This window comes from Pan troglodytes, chromosome 6 (genome assembly GCF_028858775.2).
Source record: "Pan troglodytes isolate AG18354 chromosome 6, NHGRI_mPanTro3-v2.0_pri, whole genome shotgun sequence".
In the NCBI taxonomy this organism is placed as follows: domain Eukaryota; kingdom Metazoa; phylum Chordata; class Mammalia; order Primates; family Hominidae; genus Pan; species Pan troglodytes.
The window spans coordinates 41858862-41879876 of record NC_072404.2 but is presented as its reverse complement, the minus strand read 5'-3'; the positions used below and the strand labels follow the sequence as shown (position 1 = coordinate 41879876).

At 45.4% G+C, this 21015-nt stretch overlaps 1 long non-coding RNA gene across 1 annotated transcript; it reads right to left on the bottom strand.

The window, feature by feature from the left end:
• Positions 1-2133: 2133 nt before the first annotated feature.
• Positions 2134-7482, bottom strand: LOC104007159 (uncharacterized). Its single transcript, XR_681282.4, has 2 exons — positions 7416-7482; positions 2134-3799 (listed from the first exon to the last, which is right to left on the bottom strand). It is a non-coding gene; the product is annotated as an uncharacterized LOC104007159 (long non-coding RNA).
• Positions 7483-21015: the final 13533 nt, after the last annotated feature.

Here is a 21015-nt window from a genome sequence, read left to right as displayed (position 1 = left end):
AATGTGGCAGTCCACTTGATTGAGGAGGAGTTCAGAATTCATCCAGGGTCACCAGCAATCAGTTCTAATATAAATAACATTTTCAAAATGTTAATATCTCACTTACTGTGATGCTAAGGACAGTAAGTGTGTGCTGCATTTACTTATCCCCTCGTTTTATCATTTGTATGTAAAATATGTTTGCCTTTACCTCACCCACCAGCCCCTAGGTTTTTTGAGGTATAATTGGCAAATAAAATTGCATATATTCAAGGTGTACAACTTGATATTTTGATATATGTATACATTGCAAAATGATTACTGCAATCAAGCTAATTAATATATGCTTTACCTCACATAGTCAGCATTTTCCTCCTTCCTTCCTTCCTTCCTTCCTTCTTTCCTTCCTTCCCCCCTTCCTTCTTTCCTTTTTTTGGTAAGAGTCTCTCTTGACGTCTCCAGCTACTATTGTACTGGGGCCTATCTTTCTCTTAAGCTCTAATATTTGCCTTATATATCTGGATGCTCCAGTGTTGGGTGCATATATATTTAAAATTGTTATATCCTCTTGCAGAATTGACTACGTAAGAACACTTGAGATCTACACTTTTGGCAGATTTCAAGTATGCAATACAGCATTGTTAACTATAGTTACATTACTATACATTGGACATCTGTTTGCTTTTATATGTGTGAATTATTTGGTTTTACTGAAAATATATTAACATTGCACAAGAGGTTGCATACGGTTGTCCATTACATTGGTGGCCCCAGTGAGTCATGATCCCCCTCCCCACATCTCCAGGTATTCAGGCCCTTGTGTAGGCCCCCCCTTGAGCCTGGGCTGGATGTGTTTCTTGCTTTAACAGTAGAATATGGCGGAAGTGATGCTGTGTCTGTTCTGGGATGAGGATGTAGAGTCATGGCATCCTCTGCTCCTATGCTTTGGAAGTCCTGGGCCACTGTGTAGGAAGTCCAGCTACTCTACTGCAGAGATTACGTAGAGTAGCCTCAAGGAGAGGGAGATGCCCTGAGACATGGTGAGAGACAGAAGCCCAACTGTCGCATTCCATGTTGAATCCAGACTTAAGTCAACCCATTGGCTCAGTATACTCACATGAGTGACCACCAGCAAGCTAGCAGAGTCTGGATTGGATCTGTTACTTGCTCAACCACAGAGCTGAGCCTGGTACAGATTGTAGAATCATGATAAAATAAAATCATTGTTACTTTAATCTGCTGCATTTTGGGATGGCTTCTTATGCAGAAATTGATGACCAAAACATTATCTAAAAGCAAAGATTCTCAACCCTGGTGATCTAAAAGTACCATCACCCAGGGTTCTAACCCTTCAGAGATTCTGATTTGATTGGTCTTGGGTGAGACATCATATATAAAGTTTTTTAAAGTTTTATTTTAAAGATGAATACACAGGATGAATGGAGGAACAAATGGTAGTATGTACATACAATGGAATATTATTCAGGCATAAAAAGGAATGAAGTACTTACATGTGCTACAGTGTGGATGAACCATCAAAACCTCCAAAAGAAGCCAGTCACAAAAGATCACATAAGATTCCATTTACACAAAATACCCAGAATAGGCAAATCCATAAAGACAGACAGCAGATTGATGGTTGCCAGGGACTGGGGTAGGGGACATGGGGAGTGACTGCTTAATGAGTATGAGGTTTTCTTTCAGGTTGATGAAAATGATTTGAAACTAGATAGAGGTGGTGGTTGCACAACATTGTGAAGGTACTAAATGCCATTGAATTGTTCACTTTAAAATGGACATGAAAAAGGTTAATTTTGTGTAAATTTCACCTCAATAAAAAAGAAGAATCAGAAGAGGGAGACAAAAGAGGAGGTTAAAGTGAGGCAATGTGGGAAGGACTTGGCCTGATATTGCTGGCTTTGAAAATGAAGGAAGATGTTATAAGCCAAGGAATGTAATGGCCTCTAGGAGCTGGGAAAGACAAGGAAAGGGATTCTCCCCTAGAGCTTCCATACAGGAATGCAACCCTGCCAACACCTTGCTTTTAGCCCAGAGAGACCTGTGTTGAACTTCTAACCCACGTTCTAACTTTTAACCATAACATAAAAACTTATGTAGTTTTAAGCCACTAAAAAAATACACAATCATTTTAACTTTATTTTTAAATTTTATTTTGGGGCATAACAGTTTGATAAGGTTTAACATATGTTTAGATTCAGGTAACCACAACCACAATAGGATACAGCCAGTTCATCATACACAAATTCTCTCATTCTTCCCTTTGTGGTCACACATCTCCCACCCCTAATCCCTGGCAACCACTGATTGTTTGCCCATTACTTTCATTCTTCCTTTGCCAGAACATCTTTGCTTTGTTCTGCATCTTAGGAGGAAAAGTATTTCTTTAGTATTGATTTTGGAACATGTCTGTTGGTGATGAATTCTTCCAGATTTCATTCATTGAGAATGTCTTTATTTCATCTTCGTTCCTGAAGGATGTTTTCACTGGATATTGAATTCCAGATTGACAGTTTTTTCTCTTTCAGCACTTTAAAAATGTTATTCCATTTCCTCTGGCCTACTTTTTTTTCCTGAGGAATCCACAGTTATTTAAGTCAATGTTTCCCTTTATATAAAGTGTCATTTTTCTCTGGCTGCTTTCAAGATGTTTTGCCCTAGTTTTTAGCAGTTTAATTACGATGCATCTGGGCACGGTTTCCTTTGGGTTTTGTTTGTTTCTTTCCATCCTATTCTTCCCCTTCTCCCTCTGGAACTCTAACAATATGAATATTAGACTTTTTCGTATTGTCTCACATGCCTCCAATACTCTGTTCATTAATTTTTAATTTTTTCCTTTTGTTCAGATTGGATAATTTCTATTCAATCTTCAATTCACTGACTTTCTCTTTTTTGCTATTGATCTTATCCAGGCAATATTTTATTTCAGTCATTGTAATTTTCAGTTCCAAAAAGTTTCTCTTTTGTCCTTCTTTGTATCTTCTATAGTCTTTGTTGAGACTTTTTTGTTTCAAGAGAATTTTCCCTTACTTCTTGGAATATTGTTATAATAGTTGCCTTTGCATCTTTAATAATTTCAACATTTGTGTCATCTTGCAGTTGGCATCTGTTGATTGTTCTTTTCCCTATAAGTTGAAGTTTTTCTTGTCTTTCATATGTCAAGTAGTTTTGGATTGTGTCCTGAACATTTTGAATATTAAATTATGAGGATCCATGTCTTGTTTAAATCCTAAAGAGAATTTTGAATTTTGTTTTGTTTTGTTTTTGCAGGCAATCAATCTAATTAGGCTCCAGACTCGAGTTCTCCTGTGGACTGTGGTTCTAATATCAGTTCAGTTTTCAAAGCCTTTGCAGTGCTATGGGAATCTGTTGTGTGTATGTTGCCCAGTGGCCATTTGGTGGCCTGGATCATAGTCTCATGCACAGTTCAGTTCTCACACCATGTGCAGCTTAGAAGTAAGCCTCGGAGTTAATATGGAACTGCTCTCTTGAGCAGTCTCCTTTCTGAGATTATTCTGGCATTTTTGGCCCACTGAAGCCCCATTTTTTTTGTCCTCTGGTTAGAAAGCTAGGTCTTTAGTTTTCCTACCTTGCTGCATACATCTCATGGCTATACTTGAGTCTGTCCTACCAGGCAGTGTATGAACAGAGAGAGAGAAAAGGGAATGGTATTTTGTCCCACCCTCTTGGGACCACAGCTTCTCTAGTGGAGGGAAGACTCGCTTCCCTCAGAGCTTTAAGTATTTCGGTGCTCTCCAGGCTGCTGTTGCCATTGTTGTTACTGCTGCCACTATGGGATTACCTGGGGGTTGGGTGGGCAAGAGTGAAAAAAGATTTAAAAACCAGGGACTTTCTCCACTTCTTATAACTCTTAGGTGTCCCCACAACCACCTTGGACCAGAAAGTGAGGATTCTTTTTAGAGCCCTGCTTGCTTTTGGTGTGCACATCCAGGCCAGACTAATGAGTCCAGGCCAGATGATACCAGAGGGGATAAAAGATGAGAGATTCATGGTGGTTTTGGTGGTACTTCATATTCTGATCTCTTTCCCCAATTCACCTGCTCCTGTTTACTTGTCATTGTCCTTAGATAGCTGTTCAGTGTAGTCTGTCCAGGGTTCATTTTTGCATTTTGTGGGAGAAACAGGGTAGGGTGTGCTTACTCCACCTTGCCCAGAACAAAAACTCCAATATATATGTCTTAATCCAACACTATAAATGGTTAAAAAACTTTGCCTTCAGCAACAGGCATAATGACCAATGCTAATTGCCAGGATTGCCTCCAATAGCTGTGTTCTTTCTGCTGGATAGAGACTCCTGGGCCACCTTAAGGGTTAGCTGAGGCAGGCACTACTATCGTGGGTCACTCCTGAGGCCAAGCTACTTGAAGCAGTTCCTGTCTTCTCAGGTGCTGGTTCCTGCCTTCATCTTCCTATTCCTCCCACCCAACAGAGTCCAGGAGCTAAGTAAGGTAGCCTGAACCATGACAGAAGCATCAGTGAGGAATTGGAGCCTGGAATGTCTGACTGAGAAGTTTGGTCATGACTTAATAAGTAAAGGAAGCTCCTGAAGATTCTCAAGTAGCAACATCATGTAATCATTATCATTAAAATAATAACTAACATTTATTAAGCCATGCACTATCTTATATGTTTTTAGATACATTATTATTATATATATATATAATTACATTAAATTTTCTGATATGGTTTGGATTTGTGTCCCCACCCAAATCTAATATCAAACCAATCCTCAATGTTGGAGGAAGGACCTGGTGGGAATTGACTGGATCATGGGGGCAAACTTCCCCCTTGCTATTCTCATGATAGTGAGTGAGTTCTCATGAGAGCTGGTTGTTTATAAGTGTGTAGCACTTCACACTTTGCTCTCTGTCTCCTTCCTGCCACCTTATGAAGATGCGCCTGCTTCCCCTTCACTTTCCACCATGATTGTAAGTTTTCTGAGGCTTTCCCATCCATAGTTCCCATACAGCCTGTGGGACTGTGAGTCAATTAAGCTGTTTTCTTCAGAAATCACTCTTTTCATACATAAATCTTATGTCGTTCCTTATAGCAATGTGAGAACAGGCTAATACATCTTCCAAACAGGTTGCAGGATAGATACTATTTTTCATTTGCAGATGAGGAAACTACTTTTACCTGGAAGTGACACGTTACTAACATCAAAGGATCAGGAAAGTGCCATCCTAACCTATGTTGAGGAGGTGAAGAACTGGATGAGCCCAGACACATATAAGCTTGTGACCTTGGGCATTAATTCCCTCTTCTGCAAAAAGGGGATAGCAATGGTGTCCACCCTGCTCTGTAGATAGGATAAGATTATGAATGTAGCATGCTTAGCACAGTGACTGGCACAAAGGAGGCACTCATAAATCACCATTTTTATTTGTTTCCCTTCTTCAGTGTAGCTGAACCAGCACATAGAGTTCTACTTGAATCTCCAAGGACTGGCAGGTGTCCTGGACAAGACTCCATTTTTAGTGATAATTGGATGCTTATTATCACCTAGAGATCTGGCTTGACAGCTATTTTGCACTTTACCAAGAAAAAACAAGTAGCTATGCCTTGGTGGCAGTCAGATGGCCAACACATTAAAATGAGTTTGCATAACACACTACTTTACCTATGGTCAAGTGTTTAAAATGTCATCTCATCTATTTAATCAATTCCATTAAGATGTTTTTCTCTCAATTTCTGTGGAAGATGCAGGGGAAAAAGGTAATATGTATTTGTCTCTAGCATTTTCACTTGATGTGTGAGGTCACAGTTAAAAGCAGCTACCACATATTTGGTCAAGAGTTCAGGGACAATCTGGGCAGCAGGGAGCAGTAATGTCTCCATTTAAGACGCAGGAGCCAATGACTAGGTCAGTAATTTTCCACTGGCTTCAATGAGAGCCCTGACAGGGAAAGGGGTAAGAGGAAAGGAAAAGGAGATTGTGGGAGGAAACCGAGCTGGGCAACTGCATTGCGGAGACACAGGGACTGCCAGCCAATTGTCTTCGACTTGCCTATGCCAAATGTTCTGGAAATGGACTAAAGTGGGAGAAATATCACAGCAAGGTGGGACTGGGTGGCGTGTAGGGGAAGTAGGGAATCAGCAGGGGCTGTGACATCAGAGGAATCCTGTTCTTAACAGCTGTTCACTACTGGCCAGTTGTTTAACCTCTTTGACTGAGCCTTGATTTCTTTACCAAGTAGGCAAAAAAATACTCATCTCGTATGATTGTGGGGAAAGCAGATGAGATAATGTGTGTGGCACAGCCATGGGGACTGGGGCCCAGGGCATGCTCAACAGTGCTACTTTCCCCTTTCCAACCCGGATGTCAGAGGGGACCATCTGCCCTCCAAGATCTAGAGGAGAGGATCTCAAATCCCCACCCCATCAGTGCCCAATTTTAGATTTTGGTGAAGCCCCAGGAATAATATTTCTTGCTTCCACTCCACTATGCTTTCCTCAATTAGGTTTTTGATCTAGCCCAGATGTTGACCTCAGCTTCAGACACACACACAGACTCAACACTCACACTCTTACACACTCACACACACACATGCTTACACACACCAACTAATAAACATATACGCACCACTCACACACACTCATACATGCACAATCTCACATGCATACACACAACACACACACTCCCACACACATACATACTCTCACATACACAACTATATACATGACCTACGTTCACTGAAATAATATTGTTCAGCACATTGTGTATACAGCATTCTAGGAAACATCTTTTAAAAAGTGTATTAAACTCACGTTTCTGTCATTATCCTGTTATAAACCCTTCCATTCACAGATGATAAACTCTTAACAACACAGGGCATCGGTAATGATCTGAGCATCCTCTTTTGAACATTTGTCTATGAACACTTCACTACACACATAGGCCCTCACACACACAATCCCTCCCTCACACAGCCCTTGCATTCAAGACCCCTGTGTGTGTTCTAGCTGTGCTGAAACTCTGGGGCTATGGAGATTTATGCTATAAAGGACAGGGGTACAAACTGAGTACAGTCTGGTTTTTTGAAGTCTTGGACATGTCCACTTGGGCTGTCCTTCCTGCCACATTTCCCCTGCCCGCTGTTATCCCTTTTCCCCTTTCCTTCTCTCTTCCTTCACTCTGCCTTTCTGGCCCCCATTAGGGCACTTTTTTCTAACGTAAGGTGGTCTGGCATTTCTTTGTTGTCTTCTTCCAGCTCAAGCCCACAGGCTCTTGTTTTCTGCTTCCAAAGGCTTATGGAGGTGTTCTCCTAAACACACATGGTTCCTGTCCCAAGGACTTCCGGAGCAGCTGGAGAAATGCAATATGCTTGTTTTGCTCTGTTGCCTTCTCCCTGTGCAGTGTTCTATGGCCGGGGTGGCGGTGGCAGTGGTGTTAATACCTGGAGAGCATTCCACGCTTTTCTCCATTACTGCTAACTTCCCAGGGTCCCCACCTGCACAAAATACGCCCTGGATCAATACAGACTAACTGATGGCATAAACACAGCTGATGGCATCAATCACTTTATGATGCAAATTAGATGCACATTCTTTCTAGAACAGAGGCAACCATCACCACCGCCATCAGAGGTCATTGGGTGTTACTACTAACTTGGGTGACACTAAACGGATCTGGGATGCAATCCTAGCTAATTCGTTGCCCACTGTCTGACATTGGGTGAATCACTTCACCAATCTGTGCCTCAATTTCTTGACCTTTAAAATGGGGGTGATGATACCTGTCCCCAGAGCCAAATGTACTGCAAAGTGAATGAAGCTAAAGCTTAGGTAGCCCTCACTTCTAAAGACCTGCTTTTGTACCTAATTTCATGTTGGTAAGTTGGTGTTCCTTTTCCTTTCTAAAGAAATTATTTTATTTTTTTCCTCTTATTTCAGTCTATTTGTATTAGCTCATATGTGTTCCTTTTCAAAAAAGGCTCCCCAAATTGTATACAATTCTGGACCCATAAAACCTGGCTTCTGTGTGGGTTGGGAGGAGGAAATGAGACGATGTCTGTAAATACTCAGCCGAGACTGTTCTGAGTGCTCCAGGCATGGAAGCCATTGCAGCGAGAGCACCAGGACATCTGAACCCATCCTGCTGGCACCTTCTTCTCCATGTCCCCCCTAAATGGGCCTGCCAACTGGGGCGAACTTCTGCAGGACACAGTCACTCAGGCCTTGGAGCCTCCGTCCAGCTTCTTTCAGGCACAGATGCATGCCTCCTCTTGACGCGTGCAGCTTGGAAGCTCTCCCTAGACACAGCCAGCTTGACAGAGGCCACATCGTTCAAACCTCATGCCAGTTCCCCTCCAGCTGACACGGTGGCGCCAAGTGGGAGGAACCCCATATTAGTCTGTTCTCACATTACTATAAAGAAATACCTCGCCTGTAATCCCAGCACTTTGGGAGGCTGAGGCAGGCGGATCATGAGGTCAGGAGATCGAGACCATCCTGGTTAACACGGTGAAACCCCATCTCTACTAAAAATGCAAAAAATTAACCAGGTGTGGTGGCGGGTGCCTGTAGTCCCAGCTACTAGGGAGGCTGAGGCAGGAGAATGGTGTGAGTCTGGGAGGCGGAGCTTGCAGTGAGCCGAGATGGCGCCACTGCACTCCACCCTGGGCGACAAAGCGAGACCCTGTCTTAAAAAACAAAAAAAGAAAGAAAGAAATACCGGAGACAGGGTAATTTATAAAGAAAAGTTTACTAGGCTCATGATTCTGCAGGCTGTACAGGAAGCATGGCAGCCTCTGCTTCTGGAGAGGCCTCAGGAAACTTACAACCATGGCAGAAGATGAAGGAGCCAGATGTCTCACATGGCTAGAGCAGGAGGAAGAGAGAGAGAGGGGAAGTGCTACATATTTTTAAACAACCAGATCTTGTGAGAACTCTATCACAAGAACAGCACCAGATGGATGGTACTAAACCTGCAGTCCCCGACCTTTTTGGCACCAGGGACTAGTTTTGTGGAAGACAATTTTTCCATGGACTGGTGGGTGGGCGGGGAATGATTTCGGGATGAAACAGTTCCACTTCAGATCATCAGGCATTAGATTCTCAACCTAGATCCCTCGCATGCACAGTTCACAATAGGCTTCAAGCTCCTGTGAGAATCTAACACCACCACTGATCTAACAGAAGGTGGAACTCAGGCGGTAATGCTCTCTCATTTGCTACTCACCTCCTGCTGTGTGGCCAGGTTCCTAACACAGTAAGTACCCATCCATGGCCTAGGGGTTGGGAACCCCTGTACTAAACCATTCATGAAGGATCCACCCCAATGATACAATCCCCTCCCACCAGGCCCCATCTCCAACACTGGGATTACAATTACACATGAGATTTGGGTGGTGACACAGATCCAAACCATATCAAAGCTCCTCTCTCTACCCCTCAGCAAAGACTTCGTTATGGCCACTTGGGACCTGGCCTACTGCAGTGTGTTCCCGTGCTCCATTTTCTGCACCTCAGGTCCACAAAACTGGCATATGGATTCATCACCATCCTTTCTTCAGAGCACACTGAAATCATTGGTCCCCGTCTGGCCTGCTGTTACCTGATTAGGCTTTTTGTTTCATTCTTTAATGTAATAAGGACTGCAAGACCATCACCCAGAACAAGAGCTAGGACCTTGATAGAACCTACAGCTAACTCCACCGTCCCCACTTAACCTGCACCTTCAAATGTTTGTATTTAATTCAGAAAAGACTCCAGTTCTCCCAGTAACCCACAGCTGCTGTGTACACCAGCCCCCACCCCATGTCTTCTTTCCCCCTTGGTGACATATCTTCAAAAGAAGTCCAGAGCAATCATATTAGCCACTTGATAGCACATTTGGTAAGGGCTTGGGTAGAGGATCAAGTTGAAATCAATGATTTAAATTAGGTTTTTGAGTTTATGTTTGTTTTCACATTCAACAAACCTCTCGTGCTCTCTTCCTATCTATTAGGCCTTGCAGGTTCATTGAGATGTCCTTGAGGTTCTGAGGGAAATGATCCACAATCTCATGAGTTCTCCCTCCCAGTTAAGCAGGAGGCTGCCCCGGGCAGTAACCCTGGGCTGCCTTGCAGGATTCTGGGAGGCTGGGTTGGGGTGGGGGCTGGTCGGGCAGGAACCTGCATGTGCAACTGTGTTGATAAGTCATATCTGAAGCCAGAACCAGAAGGAAAACAAGGTCACCTATGTAAAGGGGTGGGTGGAGCAGGAGACAAAGTCATGAGAACCAGGGCTGCCCGCCCGGAGCTGGGGGCAAAGCAGAGGATGAGGGTGCAGTCCAGGGGAGCTGAACTGGGGGGAGCTTCATCCGAGTGCCTTTCCAGGCTGGGAGCCCCTGCACCTCACCGCTCTTGGACATCTCTGCCCTCCCCAGACTTCGCCCCTGCACTGGCCTCTCAGCACTGGCTCTCTTTAAAGTCGCCTGGGCAGCTTTATGAATGTCCGTGTCTGCCTCCACCCCCATGGCTTCAGGTTTGCTTGGTCCCGGTTGAAGCCCAGGCACTGTGTGTTTGTGTACGTCCTCCAGGTGATTCCAGGACAGGCTTCGTGTCGAAACACAAGAAATAGCACAGAATCTATTATTTCTTCTCCACAGGCCCTTTTCCAAGTTGTACTCCGCGTGGAAATCTTTGCCAACATAAATCTAAGGACAAGAAATTTCTTCCTAGAGATACAACACAAGTGAGACAGATGGGATGGTTGGGGTGGGGAAGCATCACAGAGCATGGGGCTGGTTCAGGGCTCTGGGCTGCCAACTTTACAGAGTTCTCATCTCAGCATCTACATCTGCACAGACTCATGCAGTAGCCTGTAACAACCAGGAGAGCTAAGGCTCCTGAATACGGGACCTGGAAGTTATGACCTTTGAGCAATTGTAGCCAGAAAGAAGCCTTGTCTGCTATTGGATTTGGAGCCCCAGCAGAGGGGGTGAGCCATCTAGGACAGACTGGAGGACGACAAGGAAGTGTGGCCACAGACAATCAATAGAATGAAAGAAGACACTGTCAACGAGAAGGGATGAAACATTCCTCACAGCCCCACCTGGCTAAGGTTTCACCAGCCATTAGCGTGGGGGGCCTGGAAGTGAATATGGGAGACATATTATGTTTATTTGTCCTTTGTACATTCACGTGCAAGTTGATGATTTGATAAGCAGTATATAGTTTATCCTGTAGTGTGGGATTGGCCACAGGAGTATAATTTAATTAGGGCTGCTCTGCATACTGATTTGCTTAATTTGAAGCCCATTCCTCCCCTGGGCAGGGAAGTCTCTAAGCCTCTGATGGGTAAATGGGAAATTAGGTCATCTGTGGATGACATAGAATGTAGATTAGCCAGGCGCAATGATGCACACCTGTAGTCCCAGCTACTTGGGAGACTAAGGCAGAAGGATCACTTGAGCCCAGGAGTTCAAGGTCAGCCTGGGCAACATAGTGAAACCCTCTATAAAAAAAAAACAAAGAATGTAGACCTCATGAACAATAAATGCCTACCCGGGGCTTCAACTGGGCATTTCTCCAGAGCCAATATGCTGTCGGGCATGCCAGACATGTCACTGTCATTGTGGCTTCTGCATGGCTATGTGTGAACAGGAGAAGTGGATTTCAAACTATGAATCATTTTCAGGATCAAGTCTGGGATGCCAGTAATTTCATTTCCGGGCCCATTTACCCACAGCAGAGCAGGACAGCTTTTTGTGGAGCAGGAGATCCACGCTCCATCCATAGAGGAATGTCTTGGAGACAGCTGACAGTCTGCGTTTGGGAATGCTGACAGCACTGGCACAAAGGAATGCCCATTTGTATATGCATTCAAGCAAAGAAGAGTAGAAGATACTCGGTAAAAGCTCCAGGGATACTAGGAAGAGGGTGAGGTTTATGTAAAATAGGAACCCTCAGCTAAATAAATATTGGTAATAACAAAAAGGTGGGTGGTGGGGGAAGAAATAGAATATTTTTGGTTACAGCTGCATTTTCCTTTAACAGTTTATGAAATGTGATTCAGAAAAGGGAATAGGACATGATTAAAAGGCAAGCTGGTCAATAGAAAAATAGTGGGGAGATTATAAAAGAATTTTTAAAATTAATGTATTAGTTTTTCTGCTGTAACAAATTACTACAAGCTTAGTGGCTTAAAACAACATTAACTTATCTTACACTTTTGGAGGTCAGAAGTTCAAAATGGTTCTTAAAATCAAGGTATCAGTCAGGCTGTGTATTAGTTTGTTCTTGCATTGCTATAAACAAACAGCCGAGACTGGATAATTTCTAATGAAAAGAGGTTTAATTGGCTCATGGTTCTGCAGGCTGTACAGGAAGCATTGCACCAGCATCTGCTTCTGGGGAGGCCTCAGGAAGCTTACAATCATGGCAGGAGGTAAATGAGGAGCAGGCATCTCACATGGTGAAAGTGGGAGCTGGCGGGGGGTGGGTGGTGCCATACTTTACAACAACCAGATCTTGAGAAAATTCACTCACTATCCTGAGGGTAGCACCAAACCATGAGGGATCAACCCCAATGACCCAAACACCTTCCACCAGGCCCCACCTCTAACACTGGGGATAACAATTCAACATGAGATTTTGGTGGGGGCAAATGTCCAAATTATATCATACCACCGCTGGCCTCTGCCAAATCTCATGTCCTTCTCACATTGCAAAATATAATCATGCCTTCCCAACAGTCCCTCAAAGTCTTAAATCATTCCACTATTAACTCAGAAGTCCCAAGTCCAAGTCCCAAGTCTCATCTGAAGATGAGTCCCTTTCACCTATGAGCCTGTAAAATCAAACAAGTTATTTACTTCCAATATATAATGAGGGTACAGGTGTTGGATAAACATTCCCATTCCAAAAGGGAGAAACTGGCCAAAAGGAAGGGATTACAGGCCCCATTAAAGTTTGAAACCCAGTGGGGCAGTCATTAAACCTTAAATTTGAAATCCAGTGGGGCAGTCATTAAACCTTAAAGCTCCAAAATAATCCTTGACTCCATGCCCCACATTCAGGGAACACTGGTGCAAGGGGTGGGCTTCCAAGGCCTTGGGCAGCTAGCTCCTGTGGCTTTGCAGGGTTCAGTGCCTAAGGCTTCTCTCATGGGTTGGAGCATGCCTGAGGCTTTTCCAGGCACAGAGTGCAATCTTCTGGTGTATCTACCATTCTGGGGTCTGGAGGATAGTGACCCCCTTCTCACAGTTCTACTAGTCAGTGGCCCAATAGGGACTCTGTATGTGGGGCCTTAGTAGAAGTTCTCTATGAGGGCTCCACCCCTGTAACAGGCTTCTGCCTGGGCACCCAGATTTTCTCATACACTCCCATCTAGGTGGAGGATGCCAAGTCTCTTTCACTCTTGCACTCTGCACACCCACAGGCTTAATGCCATGTGGGAGCAGCCAAGGTTTATAGCTTGCACCCTCTGAAATGGTAGCCTGAGCTGTACCTGGGCCGCATTGAGCCATGGCTGGAAGGGGAGCGGCTGGGATGTGGGAAACAGTGTACCAAGGCTGGGCAGGGCAGCGGGGCTCTGGGCCTGACCCAGAAACCATTATTCCCTCCTAAGCCTCAGAGCCTGTGATGGGAAGGGCTGCCTCAGAGATCTCTGGAATGCCTTTGAGGCCTTTTTCATGTTGTCTTATCAGCACCTGGCTCTTTTTTAGATATCCAAATCTTGCTAGCAAGTGGTTGCTCAACAGCCTGCTTGAATTCCTATTCTGATCACGCTTTTTCTTTCTCTGCCACATGTCCAGGTTGCAAATTTTTCAAACTTTTACACTCTGCTTTTTAATTACACTCTCTTTTTAATTATGAATTCCAAATTCAAGTCATTTCTTTGCGCCTGAATCTGGGCATCTGTTAAAAGCAGACAGGCCACACCCTGAATGCTTTGCTACTGAGAAATTTCTTCCACCAGATACCCTAAATCATCACTTTCAAGTTCAAACTGTCACAGTTACCCAAGGCATGAACACATTGCAGCCAAGCTCTTTGCCAAGGCATAACATACAGGACCTTTGCTTAAGTTTCTGATAAGTTCCTCATTTCCATGTAAGACCTCACCAGCCTGTCCTTCACTGTCCATATCACTATCAGCATTTTGGTCACAACCATTTAACCAGTGTCTTAAGAAGCTTCAAACTTTCCCTCATCTTCCTGCCTTCTGAGCCCTCCAAACTCCAACAACCTCTGCCTGTTACCCAATTCCAAACCCACTTCCACATTTTCAGGTATCTTTATAGCAATGCTCCACTCCTCAGTAGCAATTTTCTGTATTAATCTGTTCTTGTATTGCTATAAAGAAACACCTAAGACTGGGTAATTTATAAAGAAAAGAGATTTAATTGGCTCATGGTTCTACAGGAAGTATAGGAAGCATTGCACCAGCATCTGCTTCTGGGGAGGCCTCAGGGAGCTTCCAATCATGGCAGAAGGCAAAGGTGGAACAGGCAGGAGTGGAAGTGAGAGAGACAGTGGGGAGAGAGAAGGTGCCACACTTTACAACAACCAGATCTCGAGAGAACTCATTCACTATTGTGAGGAAAGCACTGAGCTGTGAGGGATTGGCCCCATGACCCAAACACCTCCCACCAGGCCCCACCTCTGACATTGAGGAATACACTTCAACATGAGATTTGGGTGGGGACAAATATCCAAACCATATCAGGCTGCATTCCTTCTGGAGGCTCTAGGGGAGAATCCTTTTCCTTCCTTTTCCAGGTTTCAGAGGCTGCTCACATTACTTGGCTTATGGCCCCTTCCTCCATCTTCAAAGCCAGCAGGGTAGCATCTCCCAATAATTATCTCTCGCTCCTTCCATCATCAAATCTCCGACTTCCTCTGCCTCCCTTTTACAAGGACTCTTGTGATTACATCAGACACATTTAGATAATTCAGGATAATCGTCACTTCATCTCAAGATCCTTAGTTTTGCTGGGTGCAGTGGCTCACACTTGTAATCCCAGCACTTTGGGAGTCTGAGGCAGGAGGATTGCTTGAGCCCAGGAGTTCAGGACCAGCCTGGGCAACATAGTGAGACCCAGTCAACAATAACAAAAAATTAATAATTAAAAAAAGGCCAGATGTGGTGGCTCATGCCTATAATCCCAGCACTTTGGGAGGCTAAGGCTGCAGAAGTACTTGAGCCCAGGAGTTCAAGACCTCAAGACCAGCCTAGGCAACATTGTGAGACTTTGTCTCTACAAAAAAATAAAATAAAATTAGCTGGGTGTGGTGGCTCACCCCTGCAGTCCCAGCTACTCAGGTGGCTGGGGCGGGGGAATTGCTTGAGTCTGGGAGGTAGAGAGAGCTAATCATCATGGCTCACTAGCCATGATGGCTCCACTGCACTCCAGCCTGGATGACAGAGTAAGACCCTGTATCAAAAAAAAAAAAAAAAAAAAAAGAATCCTTAATTATATCTGCAAAATTCCTTTTGCCATTTAAGGCAACATATTTACAAATTCTAGGAACATCTGGATGAAGGAGGGCATAATTTTTGCTACCACGGCATTGTAAATGATTGTCTTTTTTTAAAGACCTAATTTTGGAATAATTTTAGATTTACAGAGTCCAGAGATTTGTAAGTCTTTTAAAAACATTTTTTTCATCTCTGATTCCAGCTGTACAAATGCTTTCACATTAAAAATTATTTGAAAACCATTTGTGAAAGTACCTTGAGTTCTTTGGAAGAAAGGTGCTGTTTAGTGCAAGTTGTTCGTGATACCACTGACCTCCTTCAGAGGAAAACCATGCAGTTTGTTGCTAAAAGCCACCAGCCTCTTCTTTCCCAGGAAACATCCTGGAGTTGATTCCTTAGGAGGCACTCCTAAGCCTCATGACCATCACTGCCCCAGGCAGGCAGATGAAGTTACTTCTCTCCACCTATTGGGAAACACATTCTACTCCAGAAAGTCCTTCTCTGTGTCACTTCATCCCCACTTTCCTCAGTTGTTGCCTTGGGCACTGCCAGGCAATTGCCACTTGTAACTGGCCAAGCAGGTGACACCTGGGAATCTGAGTCACCTGTGCCCCAGGCCTGTGAGCCTTCCAGAAGGCTTAGGGAACACTGAGCTCTCTTTAGCCAGCTCCTGTCTAAGAACCTCCCTCTTCCTTTTGCTACTGGTTCTGGCTCTGAAATCAGAGCTAGCCCTATTAGTGATTTGAGGCTACTTGTTGGCATAATGCCTTCCAAACCCAGGTGTGCACTGGAATCATCTATTGTGCTTTGTAAAAAATACACATCCCATGAAATGAATCTGGGTTGTCTAATTGCACAGAAAAGCAAGGAATTACTCAAAGACCAATGGGGATATGTCAAAAGGACACAAGAACCAGCTTGAAAGCTAAGTCTGGGATGACTTGAGCATAAAAATAAATAGTGATAGTAATGGATTATAAAGCATTGAATAAAATAAGAACGTATAAAGTCATACTGACATAACTACATAAACAAATAAGTAAATAAACAAGCAAATGTTCTTGCTAAATAAAAGTCCACATTGGAGATTCACCTCTTAAAATAGGTCTGGAATGAGATATGTTGAGGCAGTATTTTAGGAGGTGAATGTTTCTGTTTTTCTTTTCTTCTTTCTTTCCTTTTTTTTTTTTTTTTTTTTTTGAGGCAGTGTGTCATTCTATCACCCAGGCAGGAGTGCAGTGGCACAATCATGGTTCATTGCAGGCTCGGCCTCCCAGGCTCAAGAAATCCTCCTGCCTCAGCCTCCCGAGTAGCTGGGACTACACTACTGTGTCTGGCTAATTTTTAAATTTTTTTTTGTAGACACAGGGTCTCACCATGTTGCCCAGGCTTGTCTTGAACTCTTGAGCTCAATCAAGCAATCCTCCCCGCTTGGCCTCCCGAAGTACTGTGATTACTGGTGTGAGCCACTGCGCCTGGCCTTGATTTCTTAAAAAGCACTGATGAGCAGTCAAGATTCAGCCTCTCTAGGTAGAACACAGCCAAAGAAGTTGTAGAAGAAAGACCTAAAGTATTTGTTGTTTCATTCATTCTTTCACCATTTATTAAAACCTAGTATACGTCAGGTGATGTACAAAACTGGGAATGGAAAAGAGTAAAAACACTTTCTGTCTTCTCAGCTTCCTGGAGGTGGCTCTGGAGGTCTCAGAGCCCAAAAGAAGGAGGAGGACTTTGCTGGGGGGATCAGGGGGAGAACGGCATTCAAGATCAAGGGCAACTCTGCATTTGAGAAAACTCTGCTCCTTTCCAGAACTCCCGTACAATGCTCAGGGTGACTGGTGCACGGGAGGGCAGGGCACGGTGGTGGCTGATGGTAGATTTTATTGTGCAGGCGAAGGGTGCACTGCAGGGTTGCAGCACAGACGAGCAGTTATAACTGCTGACTTCGCATGCACCGCGTGCCCGGCACTGGCCCGGCCCATTGTGCCTATTCAGCTGTGTCACCCTCACCGCAGACAACACTGTATGTACAGAGAAGGAAATGGCAGAGCCAGGCGGGGTGACTTTCCATGGCGCGCTACTGGCAAGCAGGAATCCACGTGACTCCAGAGCACACACTGTTAACTCCTCAGCCGGCCAGCAGCCTTGGCCTTACCTGGGAGCCCCTCAGAAATGCAGAATTTCAGGCCCCACCCCAGATCCAGGGATTCAAAATCTGCCTTTTAACTTGATCTACCAGAGATTCCTACACACCAGAAGTGCCAGTCGAGTAGGTCACTCTGACCGCCAGAAGGATGGCCTGAGGCGGGGCAGTGGCTGGGAATTAGCAAGACAAGGTGGAGGACTGCTGCGCTGCCGGAGAAGGGGTCGGGCCCAGGGGCCACGCGCTGCCATGTGCTGAAGCCCCCTTCTCCCTCCCTTGGCCTTCCTGTCTGCATCTCGACTGCACGCTTGTTAGAAATGGCCCGGTGCTCCCCGGGCGACCGCACAGATCTAGCATGGCGGTGTCCATCCGCCAGCGGCCAGTGTGGATGGGCTCAGTGTTTTGCTCACGGATCATTAACTCCAGCAATGGAGCCGTGAGGTTGCCACAAACACACATGCTTCTGTGGTTCCAGCGTCCTCCATGTGAACTCCGATCTTGCTTCCCAGGGATCTCCTCCTTCCCTGGGCTGTTCCAGCCACTTACTGCTCTCAGCTCCCCCTGCTGACGCAGCCACTCCAGCAGCAGGAGTGAGCGACGCAGGTAACACCAGCTGGCACGTGGGAGGCCAGTGTGGAAGCACACACAGCAAACAGGCCACTGGTTCCCTGGAGATGGCTGCAGTGTCTCTATCACTGGAACAAAGAAAAACAGTGGCTGCTGTGAATGTTCTCATCTTGCCCCCCTGCCCCACCCAAAAAAGTAGCCTAAAGTAGCAGAAACTACCACAGACCTGGAGATCTTCTGTTCTGAGGAGTTTAGTTCAACTGAGAAGGCTGGAATAGTAATTGATATCAAATGACGGGTGTAATTTCTCCGAGTTCCACAATCACCGAGAAGTTACACATTGTTAAGCCAGGGCTGGATCCTAACCCCCAGACGACTGTGGGTGAGGGCTTTCATTCTAAGCACATGGCGCTGACGGTATTTTCGCCCATCAGTTTGCCCAGGCATGCCACTATGAAATTCCTTTCCCTTGCTGGGATTTTGACTCTGAGGTTTCCACAGTGGAAGAGAAATGCACTTCCACTAAAGGCATTTCTATTGCCACGAGGGAAATCACCACCAAGTCATTTTGATAGTCCCACAACTCAATCCTAATTAATATCGATCATAATTACTAATATTTATTGATATTCCCTCCCTAAAAATATCCACTGCCATTAAGTTGCCCTGAAATTCCCTGGGAAAAGGGTGAGGACTGGCTCTGCTCCTTCTTCTGTGTCTTTGAGAGCAGGACTCTCAGAATCGCACTGACCAGCCCAGACCAGAAGTTAGTTCAATGAATGGACTTGGAGGGGGCGTGCAGGCCCATCCAGACACGCTGGCTGGTTTCCACCCCAGGAATCCTGCACTGAAGAGAACTGAGAAGGTGGAGCTGGTGGAGAGATCAGGGGTTTGGGTGGCACCAACCACCAATCCATCCGTACGCTTTCTGTTCTCAGACAGATAAAGAGGGAGCCAGCCCAAGCATGATGGCTCATGTCTGTAATCCCAGCATTTTAGAAGGCTGAGGCAGGAGGATTGCTTGAGCTCAGGAGTTGGAGACCAGCCTGGGCAACACAGTGAGATCTTGTCTCTACAAAAAATAAAGAAATAGCCAGGTGTGGTGGCTAGTGCCTGTAGTTCCAGCTACTCGAGAGGATGAGGTGGGAAGATCACTTGAGCCCAGGAGGTCGAGGCTGCAGTGAGCCATGATCGCACCACTGCCCTCCAGCCTGGGTGACAAAGTGAGACCCCCCCACCCCATCTTTAAAAAAAATAAGTTGTAAAAAGAGGGAGTCAGCAGCAGGGAGGGAAATAATCAAATCAATAAGATATCATTGCCAAGCTCTCTGGGAATTAGAAAATGGATTTAGTAATTCTGCAGAATAATGGATGGCCAGAAGCCCCAGTCCTACCAAACCACTAAAAAGATAAGCATCTTCAGTCAGGAGAAGCAGCTGGCCATCGGGGGCAGTACAGGGACACCAGAGGGATAGGAGTATGGGGGTTTGGCATCTACTCTGGGGGGGCGGGAGGGGGGTGGATTTAGGCTCACACAGTATAGTTGATGGGTTGGCTCTAGGGTCTGGGTGTTTCTTTCTTGTTATAGCTCCTTGTTGCTGCAAGCAGGGAAAATTTGGTCAACCTGGAAGAGGAGGATGTGTGTCTGGTGAACAGTGTCGGTGCCATATGTTTAGCCATGCCCTGACCTGATTCCTGTGCACCAGTGAGGGCCTCCAGCCTTGGAGTGCCTCAGACAACTCTCGAACCCCCTGCCCATGCCCGTATAGGTGTTTTCCCAGAAGTCCGGACAGATAGGTAACTGAGGCCCCACCGCCATAGCAGTGTGAAGCCCCTGCAGGGTCATGCTTTTCTGCCCCACTCTTTTCCATTTCCTGTTGAACCCTCATCAAAGTCTAAAAAGCAAAGCAGCAATCTCCAGTGCCCCCTGCCCTTTCATCGACCCCACTGGAGTTTCAATGCCTTGGAGCCCAGGGAACCCATCTATGACCTCTCTGGGCCGCATTTTCCTCTTCTGCAAAATGGGCTAAGTGTTAACTGGGATAATGCATTGAGGGCACTTTGCCCAGTGCCTCGGAAACATTAAAAAGCCATGCCTGGAAGCTGGGCTGCTGCAGTTATTATCTCACCACTCCACCCACTTGGGACAGGCCAAGGGGAAGGACAGGAAAGGTGGGCAGCGACCTTCCTGGCTTCATGAAGAGTTGGATTCAGGAACTGGAAGAAGGAGGAGCCAGGAGGATGGGTGAAGGGAAAGGGCTTCTGGTGCTTCCCAGGTGGAGGTTCCCTTTGTGTTGGAAAAATCATGTGGTTTGGGGAGGATCCCAAAAAGAGCAGGCTCCAGAACAAGAGTGGGAGGGTCAGAGGCAGAGATGAAGCCTGCTGGGCAATTCCCTTCCAGGGGCAGAGTGGAAACAAAGCTGGGCAGGCGCTGGCAGCTAAAGCCATTCATCCAGCCCTCAGATGGCTAAAAAGAGTATCCCTCTGCATTCCTTGAGGTCTCATGACAAAAAACCAGCAAATGACAACATTAAAAAAGAAACTTACTGTTTGGCAGTATTATTGGTGAGGAATCAAATTATTAGCTGAGGAATTAAAATGCTGTGCCCTGTGCACAGGCTATTCTACAACAAAAATAGAAACCCTGCACTGTGTTGTAAGAATGGACCAGGAAAAGAAAGTGTCCCCATGTCCCAGGAAACAAAGCAGGCATCAGGAGCATTCTTAGTGACCAAAGAGAACTGTGACCTGGTGGGACAGGGCTGGGGCTTTCCAACCAACCCTGGGATGGGGATGTCTTAGTCTGTTTTGTGCTGCTGTAAAAAAATGCCACAGACTGAGTAATTTATAAAGAAAAGAAATGTATTCTTACAGTTCTG